This window comes from Erithacus rubecula (assembly GCF_903797595.1).
Source record: "Erithacus rubecula genome assembly, chromosome: 3".
NCBI lineage: Eukaryota > Metazoa > Chordata > Aves > Passeriformes > Muscicapidae > Erithacus > Erithacus rubecula.
The window spans coordinates 46,388,722-46,407,857 of NC_136689.1; the positions used below are offsets into that span (position 1 = coordinate 46,388,722).

At 39.8% G+C, this 19,136-nt stretch overlaps 1 protein-coding gene across 8 annotated transcripts in view; it reads right to left on the reverse strand.

The window, feature by feature from the left end:
• The window catches only part of ELMO1 (engulfment and cell motility 1), a 335,189-nt gene that overhangs the window by 306,964 nt on the left and 9,089 nt on the right, over window positions 1-19,136 (reverse strand). The window contains exon 1 of one of the 8 annotated variants that reach the window (XM_079302633.1): window positions 1,252-1,326. The exons of the other annotated variants lie outside the window; for them this stretch is intronic. The gene's annotated coding sequence lies outside the window, so the exon portion shown is untranslated. Of the gene's footprint in view, window positions 1-1,251; window positions 1,327-19,136 lie in introns of those variants that run through there. 8 annotated transcript variants of the gene reach the window in all.

The following is a 19,136-nucleotide window of genomic DNA, read 5'->3' on the forward strand; positions in this document are numbered from 1 at the left end:
AGCATTTCTCAAACAGACAGCTCTTTGAGGAAATAAAAACAATTACTGACAATTTGCAAATGGCGCGTGTGAGAATTAGAAGGATAGAATAAGTAAGTGGAGAGGCAGGCTTGGTCAATCTCAGAATGTTTGTGCACAAGATATAAAAACTATGATTGTACACTGAACAGGCTTCTATTAACTTCTACTTGTTTGAACATTCCTCCAGTTTGCTTACAACAAAAAAATGAAAGTAAATGCAGATAAACGTTACTAAAAGCAGGTTAATAAGGTTACATTAAACATAAACAGGCATTTCAGTAAAATTTAAATGCCTCTAATTTGATTTAATTTACTTAACTAAGGAAGTAAAGAAACTAAAACTAAAGCCACTAAAATTCTGCTTAATGTCCTTAAATTGCTATGTAATTTAATCTACTTTCAAAGCATATCTTAGTCTAGATTAATTCTTCCAAGTGTTCCTATATAGACAAATCCTCAGTATATGCTAAATGAATAGGCAGCTTTCTCAAAGAAGATCTTATAGTTAGCATAAAAGAATGAGATCACTGATGAGTTGCTGGTCACCTATAAAGTCCCTAATAACGCACCAATCCCCCACCTACATACACTTAAGTACCAGAATAGATATAAACTGAATATCAGATTCAATGTTTCCTATCTACTGGAAATAAAATATTTATTTTTGAGCTTGTACCAAAAAACAGATTCAAAGCCTCAACTAGATCTTTCAGTTCTACTATCCCTTAAATCCAAAGGAAACATTTCATATTGATATCTGATCTTTTATCTACAACTGTAAAGACTGATATTTGCTTACAGATGGGATCATACATTGTGTTAAATTTAATTTCATGCAGATTTCTTAACTTTAGACAAAAAAAATGTGCCTCCTTCACCAAATTTGAGGTTCAGTTATGTCAGTCTTGCAGAAGGTTTTTTGGAGGGCGTAAGAAGTAGGCTGACTTTTCTGTGGGCAAAACTTCTTCATATCTAGTCAATATCTACAACTCTTCACCAAGACAAATGAGTTCTCTCCATATGAGAGGCAGACAGCAGCTTACAAACTTATTTGTGAAAGACAGGAGGACTCTGGCTTTCAGTTCTGTACAGCAGGAAGTGCACAACTACAGTTGGATATATACTCCTTCCTAAACTCATCTTCCCACAACATCCACCACTCCACATCAAAGCCACAGAAACTGTTCTGTAGGCCAGGTTCTGCATGCAGCTCACTTGCAAACACCCTACCTAGGCCATCCACTCCCTCACAGTGAGGTGGACTTCAAAAGGAGCCAGCACCAGCAACCACAGCTGAGGTGAGACCTGAAACTCAAGCAAAGAAGTTCTACCAGGCTTACTGGCAGGTCCCCCAAATAATAAAATAGAAAACCATCTTGCCCTGACCAAGAGGGAAAATGTGTCAGTGGACAAAGGTGAAGGTGAAGGCAAGAAGGCTCAGCTATTAAAACTGGCAGGAACTAATATACAGCAAGCTAGTATTTGAAGTTTTGGGCTTGTTGTGAGAAACCTACATTCCCAATATGATCAACTAATGAAAGTATAACACTTATTTTAATAAGTTGTGGAAGCTTGTACAGAAGACTATAAAGCATGTTTCCACTAAGATTTTAGCCTAAGCTAGTTAAATTAAGAACCCACCCCTTTGCATAGTTAATTCAAGGATTGAAATTAGAATGAAACAGATGAAACTAGAAATACAACTCCTCCCACTCCTATCACCAAACCCCAGAGGAAAATACTTGAATAGCAGAGATTCGTAATCTAGAACAGAGGGCAGTATTCTCTGAAGCATCATCTGATTTTAATAAGTCTCTCTTGTTAACTTAAAGGCATTCTAAACATTTCATCAATGCTTTGTTATTTATGTGCTATTTCACACTACATCTCCCCAACATTAGTATACACATTTATATGGTCACAAATGTGCAATCATAGATTTATGGTATTCAGTCAAAGCATGTATATGAAAATGCAAATTTATTCTTAATACTAGGAAAATATTCTGTAGCTGTGTAATTACTTTTTTTTGATGCAGCTCCATTAACTGATTACACTGTTTGCAAAGTCTCAGAATTCCTGAATAATTTTAACCGCATACATGCAAATAATGTCTTCCCTTCTAAATTCCTATGTGGGTAATCATTAGAGAGCTAAATGCCTGACTACTCTTCGTGCATTTATTCTTACAGTGCATTTCTCAAACAGCAATACTAGACAGAATTACCTACTAAATCAATAAAGAACTAACAGGTAATTGCGAGCTTTAGAAGCATATGAAGAGAATACAGGAGCAAAATCAGCATTCAAATGGATCCATGATAATTTAAATTTACGCAGCTTTGGGAGCAAGAAACAAACCTCAGGATTTTCTCCTGTGACATGATCCCAAACCTCGGTTGTTCTTGTGAGAATTACTTTGGGTTGGAAAGGTTGAAAACATACAACTTCTCACCAAACATGCAAGCAATATAAATGTGACATGAAAAGCATTAATCTTGTGCCTATTAAATGTACATGGGAACAAAATCTGGCATGAAACAAGGATAAGCATACGCAAATACGTGCATGTAGTGAGGAAATACAGAAAGTTCTCATGGAATGCAATAGCCACTAACACAGGTGGCTTGACAAGGCACAGATGCCTCTTAAAGCCTTTGTCTGGATCTTCGTCTAAAGATAGTTATAAACTGAAGTCACTGAGTGATTTCACTTTTAATCTGTGAGATAATGCCATTAACTTCAGAGGCTATACCAGTAGAAGAAAACTCCTGTGTAGAGGACAGATGGGGGTCAGCCCTCCACAAGCTAAGATGTGACCATGATATATACCTGCTACACAGCTTGGGAGTATTTGTAGTGCCCTAGTAAGTTCCCAGTTGAGTGTAGACTGATGTTCCTCCCCTTCTTAAAATAATTTTGCAAACAGGCTCCAGCAGAAGAAAAAAAGTAGCCAACAACAGCAAATTAATCAGAAAACAGCACAAATGCATAGTGATGCCAAGATTCAGAGCTATATAGAAGGGTAGCGAGACAAATCAGCTCCTCAAAAACAACTATCTTGAAGGGGAAAAGTTTACCCTGACACAGCTGGCTTCACAGTTATAATGAGCTACATAATATAACATGCCATCCAGGCACCATTGTAGTGTTGAGAGGAGAGAGGAGAGGAGAGAGGAGAGAGGAGAGGAGAGGAGAGGCGAGAGGGGAGGGGAGGAGGGAGGGGGGGGGGGGGGAGGGGAGGGGAGGGAGGGGGGGGGAGGGGAGGGGAGGGGGAGGGGAGGGGAGGGGGAGGGGAGGGGGGAGGGGAGGGGAGGGGAGGGGAGGGGAGGGGAGGGGATGGGGAGGGGGAGGGGAGGGGGAGGGAGAGGGAAGAGGAGAGGGAGGAGAGGAGAGGAGGGAGAGGAGAGGAGAGGAGAGGAGAGGAGAGGAGAGGAGAGGAGAGGAGAGGAGAGGAGAGGAGAGGAGGAGAGGAGAGGAGAGGAGAGGAGAGGAGAGGAGAGGAGAGGAGAGGAGAGGAGGAGGAGAGGAGAGGAGAGGAGAGGAGAGGAGAGGAGAGGAGAGAGAGGAGAGGAGAGGAGGAGAGGAGGAGGAGAGGAGAGGAGAGAGAGGAGAGGAGAGGAGAGGAGAGGAGGAGGGAGAGGAGAGGAGAGGAGAGGAGAGGAGAGGAGAGGAGAGGAGAGGAGAGGAGAGGAGAGGAGAGGAGAGGAGAGGAGAGGAGAGGAGAGGAGAGGAGAGGAGAGGAGAGGAGAGGAGAGACCTACAAACAATAACCCAACCAAAACACCCTCCCCGAAACCAGTATGACCAAAAAAAAACCCACAGAAACATAAGAAAATCTACCTGTAAGATATCTAATTCAAAGCATTGTTTTCCAGTGCTAGACTGCACTGTGTAATTGCTGCTTTGCAAGGTGGATAAAAAAATAGGGACAGGAAACATAGAAGACATCTCTATGAAATTTATATAAAAATAGACTATTATATTTAGCCTATGGATATAAATTATTTGATTTCATATTTATAAAGTACCTTTAAAGTGCTCAGTGCTATTCAAATTACAAAGAAAATTGTTTTTGGTTTAAGAAACCAACAATCTAAATTACAAAAGTGAATAGACAAGATGCAGCAAGAAGCCAGTGATGATGAAGAATATTTTGATTATGTTTTGGATTTGATTGCTTCCTGTCAGCACCTCTGAGCTAGAGTTCCTGCTACAGATTTGCTAACAAGTAGGCAAGTGTAATGGAACAGATATTGGTAAGTAATTTCAGACATAGAAGTAGCACAGAGAAAGCCAAAGATGAAACAAAACCCAACAAGCTTAGAATCACTATTAGTGCAGTCAGGAGAAGCATGAAGGATGACTTAAGTAGTCTGAAAAATTGTATGATGACGATAGAAAACTGAAGGAACCTGACACTTAAAATATAAACTTAAGGCAGAACTGCTGTAAGCTGCTGTAATAGTAGAAAGATAGACCAGAACAACCCTGCTTTACAAAACTTTTAGAACAACCAACATGACTATTCAGGAGACTCATCTAATGATGCAGGAATTCAATATCATCTGTTTAGTGTAATACAAAACAAAAAACAAAAATCAATCATTTTTATGGCAAACCACTCAGCCTTGGGAGTATGTTCATTACTAGAGGTCCAACATGTCATGTTTCTATATAAAGTTTGTGAGAGAACAAGCCAAGACTTCCTCTGGCAGTGCAAAAGCAGTGCTGTCACAGATGGGCTTCACACAAATGGGGTTTTGTTTTATTAATAAAGGTCTTTCCCTCCCCTGCTCTGAAATTCTCCACTTATACCAGCTTTCTTGCTTTCTCATCACTTACAAACGTAAGAGAGAATATGACATTGTTTTCTTTTCTTGATAGGAGACTAGTTTTTCTCCAGTTTGATGGTACTCCATGTGAAAAGGACAGCAGATACACTCTTGGCAAGTGTACAGGGTGGCACTTTTTTTGTTTGCTTTTTCATAAAACACTTCACTGTGCCAGCTTTCTGAGTAATCTCAGAAATAATACACTTCTTCTGACAGATGACAGCAGAGTGGAGTTAATAAACAAATTAGACCCATATGAAAGTGTGGTTCATATGCAATGTCATAACTTCAAAGAATAAGGTGGTACATGACTACCAAAAAGGCCACCACCACACAGATTCACGGAATTGTGATTTGGAAGGGACCCACAAGGATCATCAAGTCCAACTCTTAATTATACTTAAGCCTCCAAATGAAAATTGCTTCCCAGATTTTCCAAAGCTTTTTTTCAGCTCTTCAGCACTTAACAGACTTTGTAAAACTCTTCTAGCCACAGAAGAAACCCTCTTATAATGAAGCATAAAGGTCTAGCACGAAGCTAAGTTGAACACAACCATCCCCTCACAGCACCTCACAAACAAAGAGGTATCACATAGTTCCACTGAAACTATATGAAAACCAAAGAGAGTTTGAAAAGTTTCAGCAAAGTTCCATTTTCAGGATTTTCTTTTTGCATTAAAAAACCCAAACAATCCAGAAAGATGCAAGCAAGCACAAAAATCTGCTGTGGTAGCAACACTGTTACTGTAGAATGTACAAACCACTGTTTCCTCCTAAGTCTGGTTACGGTACAAAAGGTTGGTAACATGCACTCCTGTGGAACAGTTCTCTCTGAGGACAGAAGGATTTGATAGCTACCTTGGTTCAAAAACCAATATAGCAAGGGGTTTAAGGTAGGCAGCAGAAGTGCCTTCAATCAGTGCCTGTAACAGATCATGCTACTAAAGAATTTTCATTCCAAGACCTTGCATGCGCACATCCAAAGCTAGGAGCTGCTGCTTGCACCACCAACCAGAATAAATATAAATGACAAACGGATGTCACATCCAGAGCAAGACAGCTTCAAGACACCACACACTAAACAGAAAAAAAAGCATAAACGAAACCCCTTGTTGCTTCTCTCTTCTCTCTCCCATGTCAGCAGCTTCAGGTCCAGCTCTATGGGATGAAGGGATTACTGTAGAAAGCCAAAGAGATTGGTAGCGTGACAGGGCTAGGAATAGGAAATCTAACAGACATGAGAGACCTGCCTCAGTGACGAACTCAGCTCTGACCCACTCACAGAACTTGGCCAAACTGTTCTTTAGTGCCACTGCTCCTCTTCCAGACTCTGTATGACTTTACTCTGTATGATCTTATTCAATTAGCCCAGTATCTTCAAGGCAGTGACTGTGTCTTCTTAATTTTGTGGGGAAAAAAAAAAAAAAAAAAAAAAAAAAAGCCTATAGGCTTGAATAATATGTTCGTTTAAAAAAAAATTTTAAAAATAAATTTTAAAAGGCTCATACGCTGATTTTACTAGTATCTGCAATGTCAAGAATAAAAACATTTTTTCACTTAAATAATCAAGAATACCCACACAGTTAAACCTGTTAATAATATTTAAAAATATGTACAGCTGGAAGAGTGGCATGTAGCTCTCATTCACAAGTTTGCTGCATCTTTACTGATGTCCACAATATCCCCTATAGGAGAGGCATTTCTCCCAGGGGCCAAGTTTTCCTTTCTTCACCCTTCTCTCCTGCTTTATGCCCTCCCTGTAGCAGAGCCCTTCAGTCACATTAGGCAAAGCATTTGTAGTGTGACATGGGGAAACTGATCCAAGCCTCCAGCAAGGAAAAAAATAAGCTGAATAATATGAAAAAAAAATTATTTTTTAACCAGGATGGGTTCCCAGACTGAGCTTATTCCCCACCACAACAGGTATATCAAAACACCTGGGGAAAAAACTGAGCAAACAAAGCTTCAACTCTTGCTGATAAAGTCAAATGTATACATTAGTAAGATGAGAACATTTTTTGAATATTAATATTGGAGTAGGGGTTCTTACAATGGAGAAATCTTTAAACATCATAAAATGGACTTAATACATATTCCTTATGTTGTTCACAGTTTCCTTTGCCAGTTTGGATAATTATACAATATTTAGGTTTAAACATATGTTGCCTCCCTTGCAGTGAATCCTCTACTCCTACATGATACAGCAGTGAAGTCATCTTGCTGACTTCAAGTTGAATCCTGCACCTTCAAGTAGGTGGGTATTTTTAGCTTATGTGGAAAGCAGTCCAGCCCTGGGAGCACAGCAATTCTCATTGCAATAAACTACCAAGAGCTTGACCATGACAAATATCCTGAAACACATCTTCCAGACACTCTGTATATAAGAACCAGCATAACTTCTGCCATCCTGAACATATGGTAAGATGTAAAACATGTAAGAGATGCTCAGGATGCATCTGCATGGAATGAAAGGTGAACCAGCAGACCAAAGACTTTTAATCTCCTTCCATACCATCACCAACTGACTTGAAGACTCTGGGATTTTTTCTTAAAACCAAGACACATAAGATATAAGGAGATTCCAAACATAAGGAAGTAGCAAAAGACTAAGCAAAAAAATGTATTTAGAAGGGAAAAAAATATCTGGCACCCCTTTACAATCTTTCATGTGCTACAGACAGGAAAATCTCTTTCAGTTAGTGTGTTTCACATTACAACAGCGTTTAGTAAGCAGGGACACAGAGTACACCACAATAGCTGCGTTTCATTAGCTTAGCACAGCAGAGTACAGGATTTAAAGGAAATAGACAGCAGCTCAAAATAATTGCATTAAATTAACATTAACTCACAAACCCAGAAGAGGCATATAATATTCAGGACTGCTACAGAAGCAGTAATCCAGAATTAATGTCTGTAAAAGATGAACAATCCTGCTCTAACCAGGATTCAAAATCCTAAAGGAAGAAAGTTCACCTCAAATAGTAGCCCCTGAGGTGGGGGAAGGAAAGACAGGGAAGCACAGCTTGGTTAAAAATATCAGTAGGTAGGAACACAAACTCTAAACTGATGACATTCCCAAAGGACATTTTTTATGGTCAATACACGCATTCCCACACATTCCTTCTCAAAAAGGATTCTGAAAGTAAATCCAATTTTAAGATCTGTAAATGAGATAGATGTGAGAATTTAAACACTTAGGGCAGAAAAGATAAAATCTCAAAGACTAAGCAAGAAAGGCAGCTGCAACTGAACTGCACAGCCAAGAGTGACAGCTATACTTCAACTGGTGAATGTATATTACAAGAGTCTATGAGTCTTGATACTACAAAGGCTTAGAATAGAAGAGTATCACCAAAAAAAGGCCCTTAATTAATCTAAAGTATTAGAATGGAAAGACACATAAACACAAGGGAGCATGCCGTGCTCAAACTGAAGAGGAAATTTATGCTAAACCTAGGGAGGGGAAGTAATTACTTTAAAAATTGAGAGATACTGACCTACAGCACCTACTCATTTAATCTATGAGCAGGTAGCAGAAGAACATCATGGTATATTGGCCAGGAGGAAAAACAAGACCCTCAAGTTCTTTCTCCCAGCACCAGTTAGAAAAGTCTGCCTGGCCAGACCCTTGGCTAATTGCAGGTCAAAAAGAACTAAGCCACCAACTGAGGCCTAAGGAAAGTTATAGCAGAAGCTACTATCAGACCAGCTCTAAGACCTCATCTGGTGCCTTGATAGCCCCTCACCATCTGAATTTACATGGGTCCTCTAACTGGAGATAAATTCTACCTCATGAGCAAGCCAGCATTTGGAAACAATTAGCATCCTAATTTCATTAAACATCATGTTCTTCCCTTCTGCATCCTTGCAGAATTTAAAATGTTTATATAAAGACAAAAACTGCCCTGTGGGTTTTACAGTTACAGTAAAACTTAGCAACATGGGTTTGAGCTTTAGGATGTTTTAAAGCTCCAAACAGCTTCCTATCAAATACAAAATTAATTTGTAATCAATCCTTACTGGGCAGTCAAAATTTCTTTTTATTTGAGCTCTTCATTATAGCAGGATTTTATAACTATTCCTCTGTATTTGTCTACATCTGCACAGCACTCTCCCATATGGACACACCATATACTTTTTTTGGTATTGTCAAATCTGCTTCATTGGCATTACTCTGCTATGAGCAGCACAGGACTGTGTAAAAGTATCTAAAATATAGGGCTTCATTGGAATTTTGAAGGTCTTAATTCAAACTCACTTAATTCAAAGTGAGTGCTTGTTGGGGGTTGTTTTTTTTCCCCCCTTTTCTGTGGAATTTTCCCCATTGTCATGCTAAGAAACCTGTTGACTAGGCCCTAGCATGGATGGCTAATGGCAGGGAGAAGGCGGGGCGGGGAGGGGGGGGGGAAGGCGGAAAGGGAGGGAAAAGGGATAGGGGGAAGGGGAAAAACCACAAGATCCAAAAAGCCAGAAGAGGAGAGGGGGAGGCACTGGCTCATCCCATTTCCCCCATGGAATCTGAGGATGATGACTGCCGCTGCTGCCCACCACCCTCACCCGTCCCAGCGCCGGGAGCCAGCCTTGCTGCTGTCGGACCCCACGCTGCCTTCTCATTTCAGCCTGCCACCTCCAGGCACCCTACTGAGCACCGTGACCGACACCGTGAGCAGAGGGGTCTCTCCTCCATCCCTTTCCCACCTGGGACACCACCACCATCATCCCCAGCCCTCCTGCAGCTGTGCGGGACCGGCGTTGCCCCACCACCAGTAACAGTAGCACAGGGAGAAGGTGCCTGAGGCCAGAAAAGGGCTGGAACTGAGTTACTGTTCTGTTTGTTGTTAATTTCATAGCTGTTGTTCTTTTTTGTTTGTCTTGTTAGATATGTTACTGAAGAACTGTTATTCCTATCCCCATATCTTTGCCTGAGAGCCTCCTTAATTCCAAAATTACAATAAATTGGTGGGGAGGGAGTTTACATTCTCCATTTCAAAGAGAGGCCCCTGCCTTTCTTAGCAGATACTGGTCTTTCAAACCAGGACAGTGCTTACCAGTATTTTTATTTAAACACTGATGAAAAAGCTAGAGCAGCCTGAATCTCACTTATCTAGAGGTTTCTACAATTACTCTGACAATAAAGCTTTGTATAAAGTCACACCCTGCAAGTTTCAGAGTACAAGTCAGGTAAATTAAGAGATGGTGATCTAATTTTCGTAGAAGTTTTGGCTTTCAGGACTTTTATTTCATTTTTCCTTAAAAAAGCAAAAGATTATTTTCTCATGCATTTTTCTAATCAAAGGGAGCAAAGAGCTTCCATGTGAGCAGCAGGGTTAAGGGAAACCCATCTGAATTCCTGGTGCAGGTTTCTAGCTGTTTAATATGGTTTACCCCAGAACCTTTCCCTTTTAATTTCTACTCTGCCCAGTTTCCTACTTTCAAAAACCTGCATGAACTTTGCATTTCTGGGACCACTATTACTCTATGGACTTGGTTTAAATCAGCTGACAATTTAGAATAGAAAATGAGAAAAAAGACACAGATCCCATATATTGTTGGGAGTTGGGTTTTGTTCTCTTACTGTCCAAATTTAAAGAATTTTTCCTATTATCATGCTAAGAGAGGCTGCCGGTTACGCCCAGGATCTTTTGAGGACTCTAGACAAAGAGGTAGGTGGGGGCTGGCTTCTGGCAGGGGACGGCGACGGCTACTCTATCACCGGCGAGCTTGGAGGAGGAGGACACCACATCTCCAGTCTCCAGCCATGCAGTCAAAAAGCACGGGAGCGAGATTCTCTGCGGTTGGACTGCCCTGCATTGACTCCGCTCCAGCCTACCACCTCTGAGACCACAGCTGACCACCAGGACTTAAACACTCAGCGGGGAGCTGTCCCTCCACCCTGCTGCCCCCAAGACACAATGCGGCCGCTGCCGCCTTCAAACCCCCTCCCATCTACCACCTCCGCAGCTGTGCCGGCTCTGCTCCGTCTTCACCACCGGGACCGAGAGCAGGGAGTGTGAGGCTGCAGCTGAAAGAAAGGACTGGAACTGAGTTATTTGTTCTGTTTTGTTGTTAGTTTTAATAGCTGCTGTTGTTTCTGTTTGTCCGGTTAGATATATTAGTAAAGAGCTGCTATTCCTACACCCTTATTTCTGCCTGAGAGTCCCTGATTCAAAAATTATAATACTCGGGAGGGAGGGAGCTTACTTTCTCTATTTCAAAGAGGAGCTTCTGCCTTTATTGGCAGACACCTGTCCTTCAAACCAGGACATATATAAAAGCAACAGAATCTGTTGCTGTTTCTTGGGGTACCAAGCTAAAACTTCAGAGGGTGGCAGGATGGACCCAATTCTTTGAAGCACCAGATCTGCTTGTTCTCCGTACCTAATACAACACCTTGCCAGCAGAAATCCATCAAGTTTTGGCTTAGCATGCTGGAAACACCAGTTATACCCAAGGTTCTCTTCTTTATGTGATTTCAGTTAATACTTTCATTTCTTGCACAAAATCTCCTCTCGGCCCTAGCAAAACACAGTATTTCTGATCAACCTTATCATCAAATAACTTTTCAAATAAATAACTGAAGTTTAAAAATTGTACAGATGTTGCTATTCACTCTAACACTTCCACCAGTTACTTGCATAGTCATTCCCACTCTGATTTAATAATTCCATTTATGACTATCTAAGTCTACGTCAAAAATGAGAACATTAAATCAAACCAAGTACTTGGCAGGCATATACTTGTGAGATCACAGCAAGATCCTAGAATAGCACAGGCACACTCATTTGAAAAAGGCTTGTGGAGTTCCCATGCAGTTCAAGTAACCATCATCTGACTCAATGAGCAATACTGAGACAGACTCAGCCTTCTGTGGACAAGTTGTTAACTAGGTGAACACCCAGTGAGGTGGCAGAACTGGCATCCAAAGCTTCACAACTAATGTGTCACATTATTTGCTCTAGCCATATTACTGCATTAATAAAAGCAGCACAGATCAGAGCTTTTTAATCTAATCACACAATGAAGCTCAGAGGTAAAAGGTCAGAAGCAAGAATACAAAGTTCCCATTAAAAGGAAAGCCTGATTACACAGAGAGGGTTTCATATCTCTGACTTTCAGGTTTCTGGCTAAATAAAACACAGTGTTTCATGAGGTAGAAAACCAAGGTATTATTTAGAAAAGGTGTACTTGGCCCAATGAGAATCACAAAAGAATTACTTAAAATGTATTTGTGATTCATCATGGTTCAGTAACTTCTATTGAATGCTAATGTGTTTCAGAGAGATAGAAAGGCTTGTGCAGGTGTGACAGAAACAATTAGTTATTAGTAAGTGCAGGCTTCATGGGCAGCCATGCTGCTGGAGCTCCACATTACCTGTAGGCCTGTCAGTAACTCTCCACATGCTGCTGATATTTAGAAATGCCAAACAGGCAGGACAAGTTATATCTGCAAACACTCTTTTCTCTCCCCTCATTTTGCCTACCTCCTTGACAAAACTTGCAGTTAAAGTAAAATACTACATGCTTAAGACAGTGTGGCTCCTCTTCAGGAGTAAGTGTAAGGAAAGAATCTAAGCTTATCCACAGGCCCATGAACTAACCTACACACTAACTCACTGCATTTCCTATCCAAGACCTTCAAAAGAGGTGCTTATTTCAGAAGTACTATACTTACAGGGTTCTACCTATATGGAGCAGAACAAACAGCTTTATTTAATTTTAAACTTGACCTTGCTTTAGTGTAACTACTCCCTTCACCAGTAGTTTTTCAGCAAGCAATAAAACTTTATTCTCTTCTAGCACTCTGGAGATCCACTAATTTCCACAGGCCTTGTACAACATTTAGAGAAAATTTTCAAAATTTTCAAACTTTTGATATCTGACATCCTTTCATAAAGCAGAAGCCAGAACAGCATGGAGGACTGTTTAATTTAATTTCCTTTCAGCTTTTAAGAAAATATGCTAAGATTCCTTAGTTACAAATTATGTTCAACATTTAAAAGGCTACCCTTCAACAGATACTTAGGAAACAAACCCCAAAATCTCGCGAGAGCAGCAGTACAATCCAAGCAATCACACTCCACAGTAAGCCAGAGATGTATTTAGAGCAGCAAAGAGCAGCCTGGCTTTGACTCTGTGCCTCATTACACACTCGAGACACCCACATGCTGCAGCATAATGTTCATCCTCACTATGAGATGGATATCATAATTATTTAGCATAGTGAATCTCTGAAATGAATAGCAAATAATTCACTAGTGGCTGAATTTATTAGCTATACAAAATTCTCAGGGTCAAAGGCCAGTTAAATGAGATGAAAACCATTAAACCAGCAGATTTTAGCTTCTTTTGATAAAGAACACAGCTATATTCCTGTGACCTTTATCCAACGACAGTTCCAATTAAATTTGCAGGAACTCAGTCTTCATCTGGTTCAGTGGCTAATTTCTTAATATTCACTATAACTAAAATAATAAGCATAGATCCCTCTGTGCTGTTATACTTTACTGAAGGTTTGCATACATGCATGTGTGTGCATGGATATAAAAGCCAATTATTTTGATTGAAAGAATGATTCCTGAGTGCAGATTACAATCTCTTGCTGTCTAAATAGCAACAATCTTCATTGGAAGGCTTTCCAAGCTTTTCAGAAAGTAGCTATGGTCAGAAGCATAGCTGCAGCTGCACAAGATGGGTTCTTCCCACCAGGCTCATCTGACCTGTGCATTTATTTTCTCCATCATTATTCATACCTGTACTGCAAAGAAGAATATGACCCATATGCCTTGGTTTGTGCTGAATTAACAGAGGCAAAAGTTAAGTTCACATTTAATTGTAATTTAATAAGAATCTTTTCTGCCTTCACGCCCACCCACCCGCCTTAAAGGACCCAGAATAATCTAGCATTGGCCTTAAAAGCTCAAGAGCTTCCTTACTCCCACTGCAGCCTTATGGTAGACAACCTGTAATGCTGTCTGCTGAAGACTCAGGCTCCACAACAGCAGACAGAAAGGATGGAGAGGGAAAAAATAAAAAGAAAAGGAATGAGAAAGCCCAGTGACCATTCTGAAGCAGCAGCCAGTTTGTATGCCTCTTGACCTGCAGGACAATCCAAGGTGCAACCTGGGTTTCACCATTCTCCCCAGAGGATGCAAGGGTTGTTTGCAAACTTGTTACAGTCCTGTCCTGCCACTAGCTAATGATCCTGCATCCAGCTAGGCAACATATTATATAAAAATGAGCATGTGTTAGAGCTGTGGAGGACTGAGGAATATTTACCTTATGAATGTGCCATTGTGTTCCGCTCTTCTACCCTTCTGTCAGTTACAAGTTACACAACGGCTCAGCATATTCAGCCTCATTTTCCATATGTCTGACAGACTAAGCTTGTGTGACTTTGTGTAGGGGAGCCCCCCAAAATTATATTTCACATAGATTTAAAATACTAAACTGAAACACTGTAGATCACAAGCTCCCCTTCTCAGGATTATCTTGCAAAAAAGACAGGACCTAAATAAACTCAATAATACTTTCCCCTCCTCTTTTGGGGCCTTCTAATGCTTTCCCCTTCTGCCTGCTTGTTTTTTCTGTTCTCCTCCTTCATTCAACCTTATTCTACCATCATTAAAAGCTTCAAAGAACCTGAATGGTTTTTTTTGCCATTGCTTTTCAATGCCAAGTTTTGACTTTCACTGCCAGTATTGGTATTCTCTCCCCTCCCCAGTAGCCCTCCCAAAACTATAATCCATTCTTTCAAGAGCTGTATTTTCTGTTGATAGTGCCAGAGGCTAGGAAGGCTCCTGGCAGTTCCAAGAGTCTGAAACAGAACAATCTCATAATCTTTTTTTTTTTTTTTTATTTCCCTTCTAAAGCAGGTAACATGCAACACTTTTCACCAGCAATGAATACCTGCTCCTCCTACCCACATAAAATGCTCTGCAGAATAGAAGTAAAACATATTACATTGGAGATTAATATATCCACAGATGTAAATAACATTCTAGTATTTGTAGTCCATTTCTGCAGGAGCAAATGGTGAGACCAAATGCTACAAATTTCTGCTGGTCCTCCTAATACAGTTTTGCTCTTCTTCTAACAATTGCACAAGGGGAGTCATTGACAACTGCAGAATGACACCATTTTTTGTCAGAAATACTTCAAAATAACTACTACAGAAAGACACATTATTTTATGCCAATGTCTTAGCAAGCCAATCTTTTCGTCTGCAAGGGTAATAAAAGGGAAACTGCTTCTCCTAAGACAAAGTTGCTCTGCTAATAGAAAATGATAGAAGCTCCTTCCCTTCCTAAATACTTACTCTGCTTTAGTAGCATACCAGGAGGAAAGAAGCAGATAACTTCTTCCCTTAAGGCATTTGGAAAGTTCTGCACATAGTAAAAACCTATGCAATTATCACATGTATCATACTCAGCTGTCACTGATTTCCGAAGCTCCTCAATGGGGCCAGAAGTAGCTGAAGACCAGTGTTAGACCTTAGAAAGGAAAAAGTAACTGCATATTTTAAGTCTGGATCAATTTCTTAACACAATTCAAGGAAAGTGCCTTCCTTTCTTTAACCTCATTTTTTTAATTCAAGACTTTAGGTGCTGAACTGTGACTTCGTGGACTAATTCTCTGCACAAAGATGTTACATACTTCTCACAACTGAAGAAGCAATGTCTACAACACATGTGTAACAGAGATAATTCTCTTTCTTCTACTTCTAAAGGCCAAACTCTAAAGGTTTAGCACCACTGAGTGACTTTATTTTAGCAAGAGAAACTGAGTTATGCCAGCTATGTTATGTTCAGAATTATTTGGTTAACGCTTTTATTTGAAATATTACGGCAAGTTATTACCAGTTCTCATTGTAACAGACCAAGATAACCCCTGCACAGCTTTCTCTATTAAGATAACAAAACGTTAGATTAAGTTTTTCTTTTGAAACAAACAAAACAAACCCCAAACCAAACACACACATAAAAAACCCAAACTTTCAGAGGTTTTTTTCAGTTTCAAGTGTAGCTATCCCAACATTAAAACAGTATAAATACAAAACAGAAAATTATCGAGAACATCAAGGGTTAGTATTTTTCAACTCAATCATATTGCTACTTCATAGTCTTTTATCTGTGGCCAACCTTTATTACAGAACAATCTGCTCTATTTCAGAGAGGTAAGAGAGATGGTCATTCACTCATGAAATCTAGGTATTTCCAGAGAGTCTTTAGGTAAACTCCTTTAAGAGCTCAAGTCAGTTGGCCAGTAGTGCTTTAAAACCACCTATGCTTATTTCCATTGACTAAGTGCCTTCTAAAGCTTTCCTTTTCCTTTGACTTCATGATCACTAGACTTTATGCCATCATAAGAGTAAAAAATGAAAACAATAGCAGATTTCCCTGAATTTAACTGGATTTAAAACTTTTTGAACACTTTTTGCCTTTAGCGTATACTAAGAGAGTTTGAGAATTTCTACCTACATTCCATATGTAGGTTTATTCCATACAAATACTGGACTGTAAAACCTAAATTGAGCTGCCCTGAGCTTTTCCCAGTGCTTGATGGGAATTCCACTATATAAATCAATAGTTAGAGTAGTTTAGTTCTGACTGTATATGAAAAATATTGATTGCAGAGCCTTTTTGCCCTGTTTGGCAAAATCATCTCACTGAAGGACTACAATTGCAGCAGGTACTTCATATTACAATCTGGTGCATAATGTCCATGCTGTCTCTAGGGAAGGTATTTCCCAGCTTATATTCAGAAAACAGCTTGAAAATAAATCTCTTTCATCTACACTTGGCCTACTGTTGTCTTGGGTTGCAATACAGGATGTGACCAGAAGTGTGTCACCATATGTTGAAGCTGGGTGGAAAAGTGATCCTTATCTCCGTTGCACATATTATCTGCTAATAGGCCATCTTTAAAACCAGGTGTGGCAGTCATCTTTATCTTTTCCACAACTCATCCTCCCTCCAGGAAGATATCATCTGCTGGTAGGCCATTAAGTCCCATTGTATGACTAATAAAATTAAATCATCCCATTGAGAAATACTCCTGCTAGGGGGAAGAACCAAGCATTTCCTATCTGAAAAAAAAAAAAAAAAAAAAACAAACCTGAGATTTTGAACACCAAGGCAGCCTTTTCCACTGGATTCCAGAGGAAAACCAGACCTTTCCACATCATCTCTGGACTTTCAGAGGAGAACTGCACCCTTCTACAGGACAACTGCTTCAACTGAACCACATCTGTCACTCCAGCAGGACTGCAGCCACCATTTAATCGGACTGCTACCAAAACCTTGACTGACAGGATGTCAGGTTGTATTCTGACTCTGTCAGTGTTTTGGGATTGTTCTTTGTGATACTGTATTTCTATTTAAATTTTCCTCGTAAAGAACTGCTATTCCTAATTCCCATATCTTTGCCTGAGAGCCCCCCTGATTTCAAAATTATAATAATTTGGAGAGAGGGGTTTACATTTTATGTGCCCTGACAACCAGTATTATGTACTTCTTATCAGAATCTGCACTGTGTGATACACCTGAATTCCCCTCTCCATCCTTCCTGTTGGAACACTACTAGCACTGAAATTCTGGAGGGAAGCCATCCTGAGCATCCACTCAGGGCACCAGTCTTTACCTGATGAAAAGACCAAAACTACATTCTTCCAATGTCAAACCAGTGGTTTACAATTTATATTCCATCACGTTAAAACTACATAGTTGCACAATGTCATTCCACTGAAGTTACATATCTCATAAACAACCTGTAGCAACAAACACTGGACCTGCCCAGGTACTGTCTGAATTCAAAAAGCAAGACATCAGCAGTATGAAAACTGTGCTGACTCAGGCTCAACATTTCCAAATTAAATTAAAACTACTGGTTCTCCTAAATTACTCCAAATTGCTAGCTTGAGAGGCTACCTCTCCATTCAATCCACATCACAGCTGGGGTTTCTTTGGTACAGAGGAGACAGCTACCCACAGGACATTCTCTAAAGGGGGCCCTCAACTCTGAATTTCAATAGATCAAGAGAAAAAGCTTCAAGACAGGAAAGCAAGGCTTATCCCCTTAGCCAAGCTTATGAAGACCAACACACAGAGCAAGAACAATTAATTGGAAACAAAGGACTTACGGCTGACTTAAATTTGATTTCCTAGTCTAGTTTGGTGGTTCTCTGATTTTGGGGAGGGAAGTCCAACTGCTTTTTCCTTTATGCCATCATTCCTTTAATTAGAAAACAACCCATAAGCCACTACAGTTGGTTTTCTTAACCTTCATATATTAATTACACAAAATTAATTCTAAGCTAAAATCCTCTCCATCTCCAGAGTAAAATTACTAATTTTAGAAAATCTAAACAATTTGGAGCATATAGAAAAAAAAAAATCTTAAAACCTATTGGTTTAATTTCAATCCACATACCAATGTATCATGGATGGTTTGATCCCTCTGGCCTATGAGCCAGGAGACCAACTTAAAATCCCAGTGCAAACAGCCCAAGACCATTTTATTAATGTACTAGTTTCAAAATAGAACTCGAATTCCAACTTGGATTTAAAATTATGCAGATAATTTTTTTCCCTTCTCCCTCAGCAGACATTTCTCCTTTATCATGACATGTCTTCTGAGTCACTTAACAGCTGCAGGGGATGAAGTCTTTGCAACCTCTACCTTCAAGAAAATCATCCCAACACAGCATGACACAACCAACTCTTGTTACCCCAACACACACCAAGACACTCTTCCAACAAGCTTAATTCCTAAGGCAGCTGAAGGAAAAAATGGGCTATTTTTAACAGGTCAAGGAATAAAAGCCCAGACTACTGGATATTTGAAATGTTTATGAAAGATGCCATATGTGGTTACCTCTTGAGGCTAATCCAAGAAAAAACAGACTGAAATCACCATTTAATACAAAGGGTAGAATAGATGCTCACGTTTCCACAGTTTGTCCAAATATGTCAGAGAATAAAGCCAGGACAGAGAAAGGCTCAGAGCAACACACGGTAACAAGATGATTTTCCTCTTTCAAAATTGCTTTCCAGATTTGAACTTACAAAAGTTTCAATTTTAGCTCCAAATTATGAAAATAAGTCTTTTCAAAAGAGACCACATAAACTGACCTACTTCTAACACAGTTACAATTAGAAAACAAGCAAACAAACAATACAATTTTTTTTCAAGGCCTGAATGATTTTTTTATGCCCTTTTTCTCATTTTCTGGAACTGGCACTAGCTGTCAAATCTTTATTTGTCATAAATATGGTTAAAATT